General features: G+C 36.6%; 1 protein-coding gene across 1 annotated transcript in view; it reads left to right on the top strand.

The window, feature by feature from the left end:
• Window positions 1-21,149, top strand: part of Ppp1r1c (protein phosphatase 1 regulatory inhibitor subunit 1C) — a 126,944-nt gene that overhangs the window by 98,396 nt on the left and 7,399 nt on the right. The window lies entirely within an intron of this gene.

The raw sequence follows: 21,149 nt of genomic DNA, 5'->3' as shown, positions 1-21,149 counted from the left end.
TATTTTGGCATACTATATTCTAATTCATAAACTTTCTGATTTTGCCAAGAGTTATAAATGGTGCTTTCCTGAAGGCAGTTTCCCATTAGAGTCATTCAGATGCTAACTGCCTTTGGAGTATTAGCTCTGATCAGCATACTTGACATAGTAATCGCCCCTAAACACTCACACATATCACATTCTTCGCTCTGATGCTCTTTAAAGTAAATCATAGTAAATCTAACCACGAGGAATCCCTTCTATGCCGAACAAATGACTGGAGAGCCCTCCCTGCCCCACACACCATTTCTACTACTACGACAAGGAGAGAGAGTCTGCTTGATTTTCGACATTTTCCATGGAACCAGTGAGATTTGAAGACATTGTTGCTGACACCTCCAGTTGTGCTCTGAGATGTGTTTGGTCACAGAAACAGGGTCAGTCATGAATTGGCTTGAAATGGATCTCCTGGCCCAGCATTTCTGGGTCTTAAAGTGTGAGCATTGCACTCTTCCCTGAGCAGCTATGCGGACACCCAGACTCTGCTGCTCCTTCTCTTCTCCTCATGCTCGATGAATAAGTTATTGTACACAGGTGTTAAGTCAGAAATATAGAATTTACTGACAGTCTTGCAGCGTGTATTGAGGAGAAGGTTTAATATCAAAAGCTCCATGATAAACTTTCTTAAAATCCTCCCGAAAAACCTCTTTTCTCTCTCGTTTGGAGGTTCTAGAAGGGAGAGCAGCTACTCCTATACCCTTGACCGAGAAAGCGGTCCTCCTCCATGGGGGGGCGGTAGTTCTCCTTGACCAAGCGTGCAGCTTTGGGAGGGACGCACATGGGGTGGTGAGGGAGGAATGGGACACCTGCCCGGCCAGATCAGTGAAGTGACAGATGCCGCAGCAGATCGCCCTCACATCCCTCTTTTCTTTCTGTCAGGTCTCTTGCCCCTTTCCTGTGATCACATGACATTTTGCTTCCTCTTTCCTTCCCTCAGACACTGCTCAGTTCCTGCTTGATTTCTTCCTAAAGAAAAACAGCAAAAGTTTTTTTTTTCTTGATATTCATAATAATCCTACCATTTTGTCTGAATCCAAGGTGGCAGGTGATAGGACAGATACCAAATCCCAGCCTCCACTCTATCAAAATAGAACATGTAGGTCTTCTGGAGGATTTGTGTTCTATCAGTTTATAAACTTAAAACAAATTTCCTCACATTTTTACATCTGTATTTACAGAAATGCAGACTGAATTCAAAGTAGCATCCAGATTTTTGGAGACAAAATTTCTTAATTTGGGAAACAGAAACAAGCAACAAAAAAAAGCTCATTAACTCTGGATATTCTTCAAATATGGTATTTGCTCATACAACAAAAGAGTTCAAGCTCTTTTATCCCAACACGCTAATCTATAGTTATTTTCATGATGAGTATTAATTTAAAAGCAATTATCTAAAAATAATTGGAAGATTATAGTAAGCTCCCTAAAATAATTTTATTGAAAAAGTTTGATTAGCATAGTCAATTTCTTTAACAGACATAATCTGTCTCTCTAAATTCTTTTGGTGATCATATTTTCTGAGGAAAAATCAGGTTTGAGAAAGAAATCCATATTCTTTAGGAAAAAATTATCAAAATGTTTACCTATTTTGTTCTAAGAGGATGGAGAAGATTACCATCTAGAAATACTCTGTGACTAGGAGAATGAGATCCTGGTCCCAAGGAAATGAGAAATTGGATGCCATTATGGTCAAAGCACATGCTTGGAGCTTGGGAACATCAGGTTCAAAAGCTAGCTTTGATGCTGATTTGCCCAGCAATATTGGGCAGTTTTTCATTTCATCCTTGGCAGCCAGAATTTCTCCAAATGTAAAATGTGGTAGCAGCAGCCCTTGTATGCAGTGTTCTATTATGGATAAGATGACAGTATATTTTTACCTTGAAAAACTGGAAAGTAGTATAATTATTTTAGATGTTACTTTGAATCAGATGGATGAGAGAATGAGGATTAGGAAATAGGAGCAGCAGAAAGAAACTCCATGCTGGCTTGGCTAATACTATGGATAAGAAATGATAATATAAAATGAAGCTACCAAGGGAAAAAAGAAGATGAAATTTCTTTTTGGTATTGGAGATTGAACTTGGGTCCTTGGGCTCATGAAGCAGGCAGTGGAACCTCTGAGTTAAAGCCCTGGCCCAAAGAAGATGAAATTTCCACAGTACCTCTTACCCTTACGGGACAGGTTTATTGTCCCACAGGGAGATTGAGGTAAACCATGGTTAAACCAAACCTCACTTTATCCTAGAATTGGCTGTGATCCTACTGCAAAGATAACTTAGGTGATTGAGGAAATATATATGAACAACATTGAAAAATATATGGCATCAAGACTTGTAAAACTTTGGCACCTGGTTCCTTGCACATATTTTCAAAGCTAAATTGAAAGAATGAGTCTAAAAAGGAGAAAGCTCAAGGACTCATTTACTGGGGAATTAAAAGGTTCTTTCCTATATTTTCCTAGAGTTTCCTTTGTAAGAATCGAACCCAGGACATTGAGTATGCTAGGTAAGTGCTCGATCACTGAACACTGCCTCCAGCTCTCCTAGGGTTTAGGAGATCCCTTCTAATGTTTCTTGATATCGCGTGTATCTACTTAGGTAATTACAGTGACACAGTGAGAGCTGGTTTTAAGTGCTGAGGGCTGAGTAATAATAAAATTTAGCTTTGGGAACCAAGGAAAGCAAATTCAGTTATATTGATTTTGACCTCTGACTTGCAAGCATATGACATAAATCCTTCAAAAGGTTCCTTGTTTATAGGGAGACAATTACTGATTTTTTTTTTAAAAAGTTCCAAGCTGTCTCTCCAGTGCAATACCCTATTCGTTGTGATTTTAAGATTTCAGTTGCTTGAGGTCAACCATGGGTCAAAAGTGTTAAAAGGAAAATCCCAGAAATAAAATAATTCATAAGTTTTCAATAATTTCTTACAGCATATGTTTGTCATCTACTTTATTATTAGTTGTTGTTAATCTCGTATTGCACCAATTTAACAAATCAAGCTTTATCATAGGTATGTACAGGAAGTGCCAAACATAAAGGGTTCAGCACTATCCGGTTTCAGGCATCTATTGTGTGTTGTGGTACATATCCCCTCAGATAAGGGGAGACTGCGGGACACCACGGAGCATTTCCCTTCCTTGCATGGTTCTCAGCCCATTTTGAGTTTCATTCAAATCTGGGGGTCCAGAAGAACAAAGAAAACTTCCCTCCATCCGCCATTTCAAAAGGAGATTCCAGGGAAGACACAAGACGGGGAGAATGGATTAATCAGAATGATTTGAGTTCCACACCTCAAAAAGCAAACACAGTCAGCTTAGGCAAAAGGTAAATTTACTGAAAGAGTCCTTGGTCGCTTCATGTTATTAAAGGAAAACAAACTACTAGGACAGGAAGAAAGGAGCTCAGCCTCAGGAAATAGAGCATCAAAGCCTGTTTCTCTGCAATATCCTTTATGTGCCTCGCCTCACTATGGCTTAGCTGTAGAGAGCAGGTTATCAAGAGCAAGCAACTTTCACATCTTTTGCCACTCTGATTCACAACCTCTACCAGGATGACTTGGCTCAGCAGGCTCAAAGGGGAAGGATTATGATTTGACTCTATGATCAGCAGGCAAGGCAATGCCAGAACCAGGTGGCAAGATTGTTTTCCATGTTTGGAGTGGGAAGAATAATGGTTTCTAAAGAAAGCGCCTGGGAAAAGTGTCCTTCCCTGTAAGAAGGGGAGGGTAGAGAGTACTTCGGAAAGGACTGCTCACTATAAAGAAGAAAAAAAAAAAAAACAGGATTATCCTGGGGATAATGTTACTTGTTGAGAAATAAATAAATTTTCCCTGGAAAACTCCTCCTCATTTCTGCTTACTTCAAGGTATATTCTGGTAGAACCATTGGCAGTTACCAGAGCCAGAAGCCTCCATTTATAAAAAAGAAACTGTGTTCTGAAAACTGACTCATAAAGAGCTTGAATCTGAGAACATATAGAAGCAATATTACCAGTGGTACTGGGTTCAGAGCAGTTTACAGAAAAAATCCTTGTGTGCCTAAGTAATTACACTAACCGTTGATTTCATTGTCACGAGACATCTGCTGGGGACTTTCTAGAGTCTCTCTGCCCACTATGAAGTATATTTTACCTCTGAATGCTGATTCCTTTTGCACTATTGTCAGGCAACCAGGTTGTGGCTTGGTAAAGTAAGTCCAGAAAGGGAACTCTGCATACCACAGTGGTACATGGCTCAGGAACTTAATTCTTTCTGCAATTCTGGTCACAATATTTATTTTACAGTTCATATTACAACAAAATTGCAAGCATAGTATCATGGTTTATTTGCTTTTTGTATCTTGTGGGGTATTGCACAAAATATGTAATGAAAGTCTGACCTCTTATGTTTTAGATTGAATAATTCCATTTTCAAAAACTAATAGGCTTTGGTTTTTCACATCTATAGCATGAGATTGTATGCATGTGTGTGTAGGAGGTAGTTGGACTGCTTGTTTTTGTTTTTGTTTTTGTTTTTGTTTCTGTTCTCTACTACTTTTGAAAGTTCTTTCAACTCTTAAAGATCATGCTTCAGTGATTGAGAAAAAGCACTTTCCCCTAGCACCATGGTGCCTCAAGGGAAGGCAGCTTTATCCTACAGTTAGACACTAGGAGGAGGAACACTTTCCAGACTGTGTTATTCAGTGTCTGTTGCTATGTATGGAGCTTGCTTTGCTTCCCAGAGCTTTGTAGAGGTCAGGGTGTGTATGTATATGGGGCGGGAGTGCTAACCACTGTTGTCCGCTGAGGTCCCCTGTCTTAATAGAGCAAGGTCCAAACAGAATTGTAAACACTATGGAACTGTGAACACGGCGAAAGTTTTAAAATTATATAATTGAGCTAGTCATACTTAAGAGGTCTAGATGATATAGTGCAGTAATTGGCTGTATGAGACATTTAATATATTGTGAACAAATACGTCTGATATTCTGTATTTGAGCTCAGTTTGAGATATCTCCAAAATCTAACTCATGGCCACTTTTGCATAAGAGTACATAGCAAATGGCTTTTCTGGCATCTTCTGTGTGAGGCACTGTTTTCTTGGATTAGTAAATTGAAAATTGCAGTTAGTGGATGAAACCAGAATTACCAGTGCTGTCAATGGTCTCATTTTGATCCTAATATATGTCATTGATTATCTTATCATCTGTGCTTTTTCTCAAAGTAGTTTTTATTAATTGAGGAGCTAGTAAAAGAATAAATATTCAAATAAAGGCAAGTAGACGAGATGAACAGTAAACTGGGAGAATAAACTGAAATAATTGCAAATCTTTTTCAGTGTGTTAAATCATAGCATACTTTGGGAGGATTCTGTCTCTCACATTGTGGGTTAGAATGAAATTCAATATGGGGTTTTAAAAACACATTAATTTTATCAATGTATTTAGAATTTTTCCAATAAAAAAATGAATGTAAATTTTTGGAAATTGTATGCGATATCTTTATAATGATTTTTTTTTTTGCTTTTTAATTGAGTATATTGGTACATTTTAGGGATACAGTACAGTTACATTCATCGTTAGGATCTTGTACCTTTACATGATAGGTCTTGTTTCTCATTTTTTCCCCTTGTCCCTGGCCTCCCTTCACCCCCTCCTCCCTTCCCCATTTACAACCACTTTATTTCCATCTTTTCATATTTTCACACTTTTTCTTTTCCCTTATTACCCTTCCCCTACCCATCCCACATTCCCTACACCTTTAGCCCTTTTCTTCCCATTTCACAATGTCAGTTATCTCATTAGGATCTTATGTACTATTACAGTTTATTCACACTAGAGAAACTATTCAGTATTTACATGTGTGACTTATTTATTTCACTTTGGAGCATATCCTCAATATGTATCCATTTTCCTATGAATGAATCAAATTTCTCATTCTTTATGGCTGAGTAATATTCCATTTTATAGAAAAACCACATCTTCTTTAGCCAGTTTCCAATTGATGGCAAATAGGCTATATCCAAGTTTTAGCTATTACAAACTGTGCCGCTATAAACATGGGTGCGCATACATCACTGTGATATGATTCTTTTAGTTCTTTTGGAAAGTTACCCAGCAGAGGAATGGCTGGGCCAAATGGAAGCTCTAGTCCCAGCTCTTTGAGATATCTCCATATTGATTTCCACAGTGGTTGTACCAGTCTGCATTCCCACCAACAATGGATAAGGGTTCTCTTCTCCCCACAACCCCGCCAACTTTTGTTATTGTTTGATTTCTTGATAGCAGCCATTCTTTGTGGGATGAGGTAGAATCTCATATGTTTACTTGCTGCTTTTATTTCTTTGTCTGAGAAATGTCCATTTCAAATGCCCATTTTTGAATTGGGTCTTTATATTTGGGTGGAGCTGATTGTTTTGAGTTCTTTATATATTCTAGATAATAGGCCTTTGTCTGAGGATCAGCTGGTAAAAATTTTTTCCCACATTGTAGGTTGTCTGTTAGTTCTGTTGATGGTTTCTTTTGCAGTGCAGAAGCTTTTTAATAAGACGAGATCCCAGTTGTTAATTCTTTCTGCTAGTTCCTGTGTTACTGAGGATTTGTTCATAAAATCTTTTCCTATGTGAATGTATTCCAGAATTCTGCCTAACTTATCTTCCAGCAAGTTTAATGTTTCTGTTTTAATACTTAGATCTTTAATCAACTTGGATTTTAATTTAGTGCATGGTAAAAGATAATTTTAATTTTTGGCAGGTTGAAATCCAGTTTTTCCAACACCATTTATTGAGAGGCTATCTTTCCTCCACTGAGGATGGTCAGCTCCTTTGTCAAAAATGAGGTAGTTGACTGCATCTGGAAGTTTTTGTGTCTTCCAATCTATTCCACTGATCCTCAGGTCTGTTTCTTTGCCAATACCATGCTGTTTTTATCACAGTGGCTTTGTAGTATACTTTCAAATTGGGAGCTGTTATACCCGCTGCCATGTGTCTGTTGCCTAGGATGGCTTTTGCTATTATAGGTCTCTTATGGTTCCAAATGAATTTTTGGATTCTTTTTTCTAGTTCTGTGAAATATAGTGTTGGAATTTCAATCAGGATTGCATTGAACATGTATAGTAGTTTTGGTAGTATGGCCATTTTCACTATGTTGATTCTTCCTACCCAGGAGCAGGGGATATATTTCCATTTTCTTATATCCTCTTCGATCTCTTTTTTCAGAGTGCTGTAGTTTTCAGTGTAGAGGTCTTTTGCTTCTTTTCTTAGACTGATTCCTAGATACTTCATTTTTTTGGATGCTATTGTGAAGGGAATTGTTTCCCTAATTTCTCTCTCAGTGAGTCTATTATTAGTGTACAAGAAGACTATTGATTTTTGGGTGTTCACCTTGTATCCAGCTACTCTACTGAATCTGTCAATTAAGTCTAGAAGTTTTTTGGTGGAGTTTTTTGGGTCTTCAATGTAGAGTATCATATTGTCAGCAAATAATGACAGTTTAACTTCTTCCTTTCCTATCATTATTGCTTTAATTTCTTTCTCTTGTCTAATTGCTGTGGCTAATGTTTCCAGAACTATATTGAAGAGGAGTGGTGATAGTGGGCATCCTTGTCTTGTTCCTGATTTTAATATGAAAGTTTTCAGTTTTTGGCCATTTAATATGATGTTGGCTGTTGGTTTTTCATAGATAGCCTTTATTAAGTTGAGATACAGATCATCTATTCCAATTTTTTTGCAGGGTTTTTATCATGAATGGGTGTTGAATTTTGTCAAATGCTTTTTCTGCATCCATTGAGAGGATCATATGATTTTGTCCTTGACTCTGTTAATAAAGTGTATTTCATTTATTGACTTAGGTATATTGAACCATCCTTGCATCCCTGGAATAAATCCAACTTGGTCAGGATGTATGATCTTCTTGATGATCCTCTGTATTCTGTTTGCTACTATCTTATTAAGGATTTTTGCATCTATATTCATTAAGGAGATTGGCCTGTAGTTCTCTTTCTTAGTTGTGTCTTTCCCTGCTTTGGGCATTAAAGTGATACTTGCTTCCAGGAATGAATTTAGAAGAATTGTTTCCCTTTCAATTTCATTGAAAAGTTTGTAGAGTAAAGGCAGTAATTCTTCTCTAAATGTCTTGTGAAATTCAGCAGTGAATCCTTCATTACCTGGGATTTTCTTTGTTGGTAAATTTTTAATTACATTTTCAATTTCACTGACTGTAATTGGGGTGTTTAAAATGTTTTTATCTTCTTTGTTCAGGTTTGGTAATTCATAAGTATCTAAACACCTGTCCATTTCTTCTGTGTTTTCCAATTTATTAGAGTACAGGTTCTCAAAGTAGGTATTAATGATCCCCTGGGTTTCTGTTGAATCTGTTGTAACTTCACCTTTTTCTTTCCTGATTGCATGGATCTGAGCCTTTTTCTTTCTTTTTTTTTTGATATGATTAGCTAAGGGGTTATCAATTTTATTTATTCTTTCAAAAAACCAACTCTTTGTTTCATTTATTTTTTGCATCATTTTCTTAGTTTCCATTGCATTGATTTCTGCTCTAATCTTTATAATTTCCTCTTTTGTTTGAGCTTTGGGTTTTTCTTGCTCTTGTTTTTCTAGGAGTCTAAGATTCATCATTAGGTTGTTTATTTGAGCTTGCTCTGTTTTCCTAGTGTGGGCATTCAGTGATATGAATTTTCTATGTAGAACTGCTTTCGTTGTGTTCCATAGACTCCTCTATGTTGTATAGGCATTTTCATTTATTTGTAAAAACTGTCTGATTTCTTCTTTAATTTACTCTGTGATCCATTAATTGTTCAGGAGAGTGTTGTTCAGTTTCCATGTGTTTGTGAAGTTCCTACAGTTTCTTATGTTATTGATCTCCAGCTTGATTGCACTATAATCTGATAATATACAGATGATAATTTCTATTCTTTTGCATTTATTCAGAAGTGTTCTGTGAGTTAGTATGTGGTCTATCTTAGAGAATGACCCATGTGCAGCCAAAAAGAATGTATATTCTGATTTTGTGGGGTGGAATACTCTATAGATGTCTATTAAGTCTATGTGTTCCAAAGCCTGGTTCAATTCTAGTATTTCATTGTTGATTTTCTGCCTAGATGATCTATCTATTTGTGATAATGGGGTATTTAAATCCCCCACTATAATTGTATTAGTGCTTATTTGGTTTTTCATGTTACTTAATATTTGTTTTATATAGTTGGGGGCATTAATATTTGGTGCATATATTTTTATGATTGTCATCTCTTCCTCTTGAATGGTTCCCTTTACAAGGATGTAGTGGCCTTCTTTGTCTCTCTGAATCAGTTTTGGTTTGAAATTTACTTTGTCTGCAAATAAGATTGCTACCCCTGCTTTTTTCTGGGCTCCTGTCGCATGGAGAATTGTTTTCCATCCTTTCACTTTCAGTCTATTGTCTTTTTGCACTAGGTGTGCTTCTTGTATACAATGTATTGTTGGATTTTGCTTCTTAATCCATTCTGCCATCTATTTCTCTTGCTTGGTGAGTTGAGGCCATTGATATTGATGGTTATAACTGATATGTGCTGACTTATTATTGTCATATTATTGTCCTTTTGTTAACTCTTTTTACTTTTTCCCCACTCTCCTTTTAGTTTCTTGCCTTGCCTATTTGATTTGGTCTGTTGGGCTTCATGGTGTTGTGACCTTCATTGTCCTTTTCTAGGATATTGTTTAGAATTCCTTGTAGTGCTGGTTTGGTGTTCATGAAGTTTCTCAGGTGCTCTTTGTCATGGGAGTATCTTATTTCCCCATCATTTTTGAAGGAGAGTTTTTCAGGGTACATCAGTCTAGGTTGGAGGTTGTTTTCTTTTAGGACTTGAAATACCTCATTCCAGGCTCTCCTTGACCTGAGGGTTTGTGTTGAAAAGTCTGCTGTGATTCTGATGGGCTTTCCTTTGCATGCAATTTGTTTCTTTTCTCTTACTACTTGTAGTATTTTGTTCTTCTGTTGGATTTCTGGGATCTTGATTATTATATGTCTAGGTGTAGATTTTTTTTGTTGTTGTTTGTGGGTAATGGGAGTTCTATATGCCTCGCTTATCTGTATGTCTAATTCTTCCCTTCTGTTTGGGAAGTTTTCTGTCATTAATTCTGTGAACAGCTTTTTTAAGTCATTTGTATTTTCTCCTGCTACTTCATGGATTCCTATCAGTCTTATGTTATTCTTCTTTGCATTATCTAGAAGCTGTTGAATCAATTTCTCATGATCCCTTACTGTTTTTAAGAGACCTCTCTTTTCATGGTCACTGACTGCAATCTTATCTTCTATAGATGAAATTCTATCTTCGCAGTCTTTTATTCTGTTGTGTATACTTTCGATCGAGTTTTTAATCTCCTGGATATCTGTTTGAATATATTTTATGGATTCCATTTCTTTCCTATATTGGGCATTCATTGTTTCCATTTCTTTCTTATTCTCGGCTTTCATGGCTTTTATCATGGTCCTCACTCATCTTTTTTTTTTCTGTTTCTAGTCTAGAATCTCGAATCATGACTTCCATTTTGCTCACCATCTCTGTGGTTATCTGGGAAATTATTTCTGTTGTGAATTTTTCTAGAGCCTGATTGATCTGTTTTGTTACTTCCTGTGCTATGGGTTCAGGGTGTCCTCCTGGTTCACTATCAGACTTTTCATCCTCATTTGCCCTACTGTTTGCCATTGGTGAACTGGAAGTCTGTCTTTGTGTCTTGCTTAAGTGTTTTCTCATTTTTTTTTTTTTGGTTGGGTTGTCCTTGTTTTAATTTCTGGGTTATTACTTAAATATTTCTGATATAGTTGCGTTTTAGCTTTTGAGTCTCTAACGCCTCATAGACATTCTCATTTTCATAATATCAGAGAAAACATCTCATTAAATCAATCACAATCCTTTATCCCAATTGATACATTCAGCAGCTCAATAGGATCAAGCACAACTTGCAATTTGACCACTTGTGGTAGTCCTTAATCTATCACCTTTAAACTATGTAAATTAAATTAAAATCAAGAAGCAGTCCAAAATATATTTGCAGTTGATACGCTTTTCAATATAGCAACTTTACCATTTAGTATGGGAGCTTAGACAGAATTAGGAAAAGAGGAGTAGATAAGTGAAAGTATTGGAAGAGGTTTCAAGTGAAGCCAGAGGACATAGAATGACCATACAATCTTTATGAAACTATTGACTTCAAAAGGGATAACAGAGTGCAAGAGTAAGGACAAGAATATATCTTAACAGTAACAGGGGCTCGCTTTCCCTTGAAACTACTGTCCCATGAGTGAGGTAAAATGACAGAAGAAAAGAACATAAAGAAAAAAGAAAAAATGATAAAGAAGAAGTCTGAGTTAGGGTAGGAGCAGGAGGAGAAAGGGAGATGAGGGATAATATGGTGGAGGAAGAGACTGAGTTGGAGAAAGAGGATAGAAAAAAGAAAAAAATTACAGGGTGAAATGAGGAAAAGAAAGAAAAAAAAGAATTTGAAGGGCTTCTTTCAGATTATGCCTCTGCTGTCATAATATACCATGTGCACAGCCATGTGCAGAACCAAGTCCCCTAATCTCAGCTAGCCAATGGCAGATCCCCACGACTCAGACTGACCTTAGGCCACAAGGCCTAAATTGAGTTCCCCAACCTGCAGGGTTGAACTCCACACAGTTCTATTGCAGGTTTCCCCCACCCTTTCTTTAAAGATGTTCATCAAAGTTGGGAGCTCAGAAAAATACCCTTTATGACCACCTATGCCTCTGCAGAATGGATCCAAGGACTGGCCCAGTTAGGAGGTCTGAGAGCCGGGGGGGGTGTCATGGGGGTGTTTCAAGGGAGTCCCCATGGCTACCTTCCTCGCTGGGGCTGGTGGCAGAGGAGGCAGGGGGTGGCGCGGATCTGCTGAATGGGCCTGAGCAGGCGGCAGGCGAGATCTCAGGGTGGCCTTCCTCACTGGGGCTGGTGGCAGAGCAGTGTATGATGATGTTGAGATTGATTTTTCCTTTAGCTCCTTAAAGAAAAGTATTTAGAAATTAAAACATCATAGTTTTAAAGTAATTCATTTATAATGTCTGAGGGGTGAGGAATTGTTCGCATTTTGTTATTTTCAAAATTCCCAAGTAAATAATGTTTGTATTAAAAAAACAAAGTTAATTGTGTAAGTAAACACCTTTTTCCATAGTTATTACAACTGAATACACTGGAAAGAAATAACAGAAAATTATCTTTTAAACAAAAATTTTAATCATAATTATTCCTTGTATACAGTATAAAAAAATCATTATCCATTAAAAATTTGGGAAATAAATTCTTCCTTCACATTAAGTAATCTTGAAAGGCATACATACACTTATGACATCACACATTAAATGATTTGCTTCATTTCAGTTTATTCCCCAGTTTGCTATGCATCTCATCTACCTGCCTTTATTTGGATATTTATTCTTTTATTTTCTTCTGAAATAATAAAAACTATTTGAGAAAAAGCACAAATGATGAGATAATCAGTCATATGCTTAGGGTCAAAATGAGACCCTGCAAATGAACAGCACCATTATTTCTGGTTTGATTCACTAACTGTAGTGTCCAATTTTTTTAAAAATGAAAAGAAATTATGAAATGGCATTGGCTCATCCATGGAGAGTCTGTAAACAACCTATGTAAAAAAGACAAAAGGCTGTGATTTCACAAGTAAAACAGACCAGCCAGAGGAAGGCAAAGAAAAAAGTAGGTCAGTGAGCCCCATGGTGATAAAATGAATGGCTATTATTTAAGGGGATGGTCAGAGAGTGAAATTGCCTGTAAACAGCGTGCTTAAGTGAGCAATGGTAAATTTGACAAAAAAGCGAGGTCACAGCAAAACAGCTGCCAGACTCAGAATGTGAACTGTATGTCCTAGGTTAAGCAGAGGATGAAAAGCAGAACAGTACCCTTGTTCACAAGTTTCCTGGTGGACAGCAAGTTATGTAATCTAGCTGAGACCCTGCACAGAGAACATGGAAAGAAACAGCCTCAGAACATGGAAAGAATGGATGAGAGGTTGATAGTAATTCTTTGGGATTCACGCTTCCCAATTAAAATAATATATCCCATACAATGATTGAGGTGACCAACACTTTAATTCATTTACATTGCATATATGGTAGAAGTCATATACTCAGTGGGATTAACTGACTGTGTTTGGTGATCAGGGAAACATTACATACCAGGAGAAATATCATTCCTTATTTACTTCACCCAGGTTTATTGCAAGTTTTCTTGCCACTAGTTAGAATTTCATAGTTACAGTTCATAAGTGAGTCTAGACTGGAAAATTTAAAAAACTATATGAGACTAAGATTAACAAGCTGATACTACCCTCACCTATTTTTCATAGATAAATTAATTGAGCAACTCTAAATTAATTGGGCAGAAGTTCTTACACCTGAAAAACTATTCACTAGTCTGAAAAATTCATATAATACAAAAGATTTTCAGTTCAAGTCATATTAAAGCTAATCATTGAGCATCAGTGGTATTCAAGCACACGTGTAGGATCTGCCCATCAGCCAGTGAATATATTGGCTCAATATATTGGCTCTATTTTCATGAAGCTAGCATTCTGGGGGTGGAGAGGTATGTATCATAAGTCCCTCAACAAATAAACATAACATCAGGAAGTGATAAGTGCTCTAAAGGAAGGAAAAATACATTAAGATAAATCATAGTAAAGGGACAGAGATTAAGGAAGAAAGGCAAGGGATGTTTCTGATAGTCAGGGGATGCCTTCCTATATGGTGACATTCAAGCTGAGCCCTGATTTCCAGAATGAGATGAAAGAAGAAACCACTTGGGTGCCTCAGAAGAAGAAAAATCTGGTGGAAAGAGCAGAGAAGAAGGAAGCTCTGAGGCTGGAGGAGATCCGTGTGGAAGCTCAGTGTGGCCAAGCAATGGGGGCAGGGAGGAGAGAAAATCAGGAGACAAAAACTAAACAATGCCATCCTGCCTTGGAGCCAACTGAATGTGGCCTAAGACCTCTACTGTATTTCTCCTTTAAGTTTCGGGTATCAGGTATTGTACCTCAGCAATGAGAAGAACATGACTAAGACATCTATCAATGTTACTTTAAGTGGAATGGACTAAATTCTCCAATCAAAAGACACAGGGTGACAGAATGGATCAAAAGCAAAAATAAGATCCAACTACCTGTTGCCAATGAGAAACTCAATTAGTCTTAAGAAAACACAAGGGCTGAACATGAAAGGCTGATGGGAGATATTCTACGCATATTCAAAAAAGAGAGAGCAGGGGTGACTATATTCTGTCAACAAAAACTTTCAGTTAAAATGACAAGAGAAAGATTACTATGGGATAGGGGCCAATTCATCAAGAGGCTTTAATAATTGCAAATACATATGCACCTATCATCAGTGCTCCTAAATACTTAGAGCAAATATTAACAGAACTAAAGGGAGAGTAGACAGTGAAATATAATAATAGCATTGAATAACAGCATCCATTTTAAACCACAGATAATACAGACAGAAAATCAAGATAGAAACAGTGAACTTGAATAATGGTATAAACTAAATTGATCCAACAGACATATGTATAATGTTCCATCCAACAATTTAAGAATACATAGTCTTCTTAAATGTACATAGATCATTCTCCAGCACAGTTCATATGTTGGCCCAAAGAGTAAACTGCTTCAAATTTAAGAAGATTGACGTAATATCAATTGTCTTTTCAAACCACAATGGAATGAAGCTAGAAGTCAGTAGCATAAAATTTTGGAAAATTCACAAATATGTGGAAGTTAAATTGTATTTATGAACAAACAATGGAGTAGGGAAGAAACCAAAGAGGAATTCAAACAGTATCTTGAGACAAACAAAATGGGAATGAAACATTTCAAATTTATAGGATACAGAAAAGCAGTTTTTAAAGGGAAGCTTATTGCAATGAAAGTCTACATTAAGAAAAAAACAATTTTAAAGGAACAGCCTAGCTTTACAAATCAAGGAACCAGAAAAATAGGAACAAACTAAGCCCAAAGTTAGTAAAAGAAAATAATAAAAGTTAAAGCAGAAATGAATAAAATAGGCTATACAAACAAGAGCCAAGATCAAGAGAACCATAAATTGGTTTTTGAAATTGACAAACCAATAAAAAGAGTATTTCCATAAATCAAATTTAAATGTAAAAAGAGACATTATAACTGATACCACAAAAATACAAATAATATTAAGAGACTACTATGAGCAACTCTCTGTCAACAAAATGGATAAATCTAGAAGAAATGGATAAATGCCTAGAATCATACAACATAACAAGAATCAATTGTGAAGAAATAGAAAATGTGACAGACCAATAAAGAGTAACAAGTAAGGAGATTAAGTCAGCAATAAAAGGTCTTCCATTAATGAGAAGCTCAAGACCTAATGAACTAACGAATTCTAGCAAACATTTAAAGAACTATTTACAATCCTTCTCAAACTTTCAAAAACCTGAAGAATCAATTAATGAGGACAGCATTAACACCATACCAAAGTCAGATAAGGGTATTACCAAAAAGAAGAAAATTACAGGCTAATAGTCTTGATGATGTGAACGTTCTCTACAAAACAATAGCAAATCAAATTCATCAATACTTTTAAAAGATCACATTATGATCAAATGGGATTTATCCAGGGGATGCAAGGATGATTTAACATATGCAAATTAATACATGTAGTACACCACATTAACACAATGAAGGATAAAAATACTATGGTCTCCTAGATACATGCAAAAAGGTATTTGACTAAATTCAACATCCTTTTATGATTTTAAAACTCTCAACAAATTAAAATATAGAAGGAATTTACCTCAACTCAATAACGGTCATGTAAGACAAGCCTATAGCTAACATTATACTTACTGATGCAGAGATGAAAGCTTTTCCTCTAAGACCAGGAATGAGGAAAGAACTCTACTACTGCCAAGTATAGACAACATAGTAGTGGAAGTCCTAGCCAGAGCAATTAGGAAGAAAAAGTAATAAAAATCATCCCATAGCAGAAATGAAGAAGCTAGCCAGGTGTAGTGGTAAGTGCCTGTAATCCCAGAAGGATTATTGTCTCCTCAGGGAGGCCAAGGTAGGAGGATTGCTGCAGCTTTGAGGCCAGCCTGTAAAATATCTCAAAAAAAGAAGAAGAAAAAGGAAAAGGAGGAGGAGGAGGAGGAGGAGAAGGAAGGAGATAAATAGTCCCTATTTGCAGATGATATACTCTTATTTATTAAAATTCCCAGACTCCAACAAAAAATGTTAAAACTAATAAATCAGTAAAATTGAAAGATACAAAATCAATATACAAAAATATCCTAGGCCCCTATATACTAATAACATTATCTGAAGCACAAATTCAGAAAATAATTCCATTTACGATAGCCTGAAAAAGAATACAATGCTTAGTAAAAAATTTACCAAGGAGATACAAGATCTGTATATTGAAAACTGTAAGACAGTAAAGAAAGAAATAAAAGACAAATCAATGGTGATAATATGCATTTGTGAATTAGAAAAATACTACTGTTAAAATGTCCATACTACCCAAAGTGATCTATAGATTAAATTGCTATGAAAATTCCACTGACATTTTTCATAGAAACAGAAAAAAAAATTCCTAAAATTTCTATAGAACCACAACTTATCCCAGATAATCTAAGCAACCTTGAGCAAAAAGAAGCTTGAGGCATCATACTTCCTTATTTCAAACTATTTTACAAAGCTCTAGTAACTGTATCCTATTGGCATAAAACAAACACATGGGCTAATGGGACAGAAAAGAGAGCCTCGAAATAGTCCAGTGCATCAATGGCTAATATCTCACAAGAAAATCGTAAATGCACAATAGAGAAAGGATAGTCTGTCCAATAAGTGATGGAGGGAAATGTGGATATCCACATACAAAGAATACAACTGGACCTTTACCTTATGCCATACAGAAAAATTATGTCACAATTGATTAAAGACTTCAAGATAAGATCATAAAACTTCTCAAAAAATATAGAGGGATAAACCTCAACCTTGTGCCAAGTTTTTGCCTATGACACTGAAAGCACAGGCAGTAAAGCACATATAAATAAGTGAAATTTCTTCAAAGTAAAAAATTTTGCACAGTAAAAAAACACTCAACAATCTGAAATGGCAATCTGTGTAATAGGGGAAAATATTTGTAAGCCATATATCTAATAAAAAAGGGTTAACATCCAAACATATATATGTAATTCATACAAATTGATACCAAAATCCAACCTGTTTAAAAAATAGGTAAAGGACTTTAACAGAAAATTTTCCAAACCCAAAGAAGAACAAAATACTACAAGCTGTAAGAGAAAAGAAAGAAATCACATGCAAAGGAAAGCCCATCAGAATCATAGCAGACTTTTCAACACAAACCCTCAGGTCAAGGAGAGCCTGGAGTGAGATATTTCAAGTCCTAAAAGAAAACAACCTCCAACCTAGACAGATGTATCCTGAAAAACTCTCTTTCAAAATGGATGGGGAAATAAGATACTTCCATGACAAAGAACACCTGAGAAACTTCATGAACACCAAACCAGCATTACAAGGAATTCTAAACAATATCCTAGAAAAAGACAAGGTCACAACACCATGAGGCCCAACAGACCAAATCAAATAGGCAAGGCAAGAAGCTAAAAGGAGAGGGGGGAAAAAGTAAAAAAAGTCAACAAAAAGACAATAACATGACAATAATAAGTCAGCGCATATCAGTTATAACCATCAATGTCAATGGCCTCAACTCACCAAGCAAGAGAAATAGACTGGCAGAATGGATTAAGAAGCAAAATCTAACAATATGTTGTATACAAGAAGCACACCTAGTGCAAAAAGAAGACCATAGACTGAAAGTGAAAGGATGGAAAACAATTCTCCATGGGACAGGAGCCCAGAGAAAAGCAGGGGTAGCAATCTTGTTTGCAGACAAAGTAAATTTCAAACCAAAACTGATTCAGTGAGACAAAGAAGGCCACTACATCCTTGTAAAGGGAACAATTCAAGAGGAAGAGATGACAATCATAAATGCACCAATTTTAATGCCCCCAACTATATAAAACAAATATCAAGCAATAAAAAAGTTTTCTAAAGACATACAAATAACCAAGTGATAATTAAAAATGTGTTCAATTTCGTTAATCATCAGTGAAATATAAATCAAAACCCTCAGATATTACTTGGCACATGATGTGTTAGCACTTATAAATAAGATCTAACAAGGCCCAGGGATATAGCTCAGCAGTACAGCACCTGCCTGGCAAGTGTGAGGTCCTGTGTTCAATCCCAGTACCAAAAATAAATAAATAAATAAATAAATAAGATCTAACAAATGTGGGCAAGGACTAACTCTAATATATGTCATATATAGAGAGAAACTATCAACTCTGGTATAGATGACATACATACATGCATACACCTTAGAAATGGCACATATGATATATATGCAGTACATATGACATTTTAGTCCTGCATGAGTGTGTATTCAGAAGTCAAAAGGTCTGCACTGGAAGGCTGGAGTACCTGGAAATGGATGTCCAAAGGCCATCAAAGACCAGAGCTCCTCCGCAAGAAACAGATTTGAGACTTCCTTTTTCTGCCCCTTTTTATTACATGGAGGCTACAAGCCTATTTGGTTGCTGCCACACCAAGGAAAGATCTTCCCTCTTCAGTAAACCAGTCATCAAAATATCCAGAACTGTGCTGCCCTAATTGGCTACTCTAGTTGAACGAGACCGACTCTCACAGCTGCCATAACAAGTGCCATAAAGAAGTGGCTGAAACAACTGGTGTTTGTTATCTCAGTTTCCAGGGTCAAAAGTCTGAGATCCCTGCAAATTGTCATTTTCACCGATCCCTAGTCAGAATTAGCCTCTGGCTTAATGGGCTCCCAAACTTGCTTTTCTTGGTGTGCAGAGTTGAATTTGGGATGCTCAGTTTGTACTCAATGAGAAGTAGACAAAACTGATACATAAAGCTAGAATACAAATTGATTAATTCAAAATAAAAAGCATGGTATACACAATGAGGTATTATTAAGCTATAATGAAGAGTAAAAACACTTCATATACAGGGCAATGGCTGGAACTGGAGGACATCAAATCAAGAGAAATAAACCAGGCTCAGAAAAACAACAAGCATCATATGTTTTCTCTCATATGTGGAAAAATAGAAAAAAAAAGACCTGAATATAAAAGAAAGACTTTTGGAGAATGAGAAAGGTATTGGGAAAGGAGGTGGGTAGAAAGAGGAGGGTAAGAGAGCAAAGAAGAGAAGGCAGATAGGATCAATGTATAATATATGTATGTATGTATGGAACCGTTACAGTGAAACCCATTCAATTGTATGAGAAATATGTGTTAATAAATAAAGAACTATTACTATCAAATCTTTCCTTACAGCTTTAGCTAGTTTACTGTCTTCTCTTTTGGTGAGCAAGCTCTGTTCAGAGGAGTTGGGGCAAGCTTAGAATAGGTTCCGGGAGATTTGGTTATGTGACAGGTATAGATTGATATCAGGCTGTGGTTACCATAACATCAGTAAGGAAGTATCCTGATCAGTACCCTTCCCTGTGGACCTATGGTGTCCATTACTTCAGTAGGGAAGTACTCTGCCCAGTGCTTTTCCCTATGGATCATTACTTCAATAGGGACAGCTGCACAGAGGGCAGCAATTTACATAATACCAGCGCTCGATGTCCTTCCTGAGGCACCCTTGAAAACCACAGGCACTCGCTTCTAAGGCTGTGATTGCAGCTCTCCTCCTGTTGTTTTATTTATAGTGCTCTTAAGGCTAACCACTGACTCCTGCTGACCAATGCATTTTTTATTTTAGATATGCTATTGTGTTCAGTCAGTTGCAGTTAAGTCTTGAAGGTTGGGGAACCATTCTGCCTCTTTCTAAAGTGAAACTGCCTAACAATGTTTAGCTCCACTATGGATAGCCTAAACATTTAACTCCACTTCTAAATTCATGGGGAATGCATTAGCTTCTGATGAAAAAGGGGGGGTGTTAGATGGAGACTTGACTGCAGAGGGCAGAAAGGATACTTAGAGTATCAAGTGATTTTTCATGCTAGGCTGGACCCTAATTTTAGACTTACTGATGCAGACATGGGCTCTTCACGCTGTGGTAAGTGATGCCAGCTTACGCTCCAAAGGTATCATGTGCACCGACTCTTCTAACAATCATTTGTAACAATCATTCTCCAATCGTCTCAGTATTTACTGCTAAATCTTTCAGTTTCACTTTACTCTTGGGCTATGGCTTTGGTAAAATGTATTGTAGATAAACTTATACGTAAAATGTAGAATACTTAGGAATATCTATTGATAGTACATAAACATATCCTAGTTCCCATGTATGATGAAAAGAGAGGCATATTACATGTTTACTCTTCTGCAGAGAAATGCTTCCTTAAGTTAGGCAGAGTTAAGTGAAGAGATTCTGCATTGATTTGCAGTTTGTATTAGTTGATTTGTTAGCATATTAGAACAGAAATGAACTGTGCTCACTACATATAATTTCCTTCAAAGTAGAAAGGGACAGATCCACAGTGAGTCCAGGACAGGATGTGATTTTAGCTTTGTTCTCTGTGACCCTGAGAGAATTAATGTATAATTGTTCATTATAAACAAATGACAAAAGAATTAAATGAAATTTAAAAATCAGAAAACATTTTAGAAAATGTAAACATAGCCTCAATCTAAGAGATGATAGCCCTTTACTGAGGTAATCTTTTTGTACCATGTTATGGGTTAAATTATTTTCCCTGAGTATCTCCAGCATTACTTGCTTTTTATAAAACTTTGGGGTCAATCCTCAACGAGCCATTAGAAAGTCATCTTTTATGTCGGGTGGGATGGCGCACGCCTGTAATCCCAGCACTCGGGAGGCTGAGACAGGAGGATCGCTGTGAGTTCGAGACCAGCCTGGGCCACATAGTGAGTTCCAGGTCAGTCTCAACTGTATAGTGAGACCCGGTGTCAAAAAAAGAAGAAAGTCATCTTTCTAAAGCCACTGAAATCAGCTCTTTGCACATCATAGGCTTTCCGAAAACTAGTGCCTGCTCGGTATATATATATACATATATATAT

The sequence above is a fragment of the Fukomys damarensis genome, unplaced genomic scaffold (assembly GCF_012274545.1).
Source record: "Fukomys damarensis isolate Sample0158 unplaced genomic scaffold, DMR_v1.0_HiC HiC_scaffold_26, whole genome shotgun sequence".
NCBI classification, from domain to species: Eukaryota; Metazoa; Chordata; class Mammalia; order Rodentia; family Bathyergidae; genus Fukomys; species Fukomys damarensis.
Note: the sequence above shows the minus strand (reverse complement) of the source record. Positions and strands in the feature narration are given on the sequence as shown.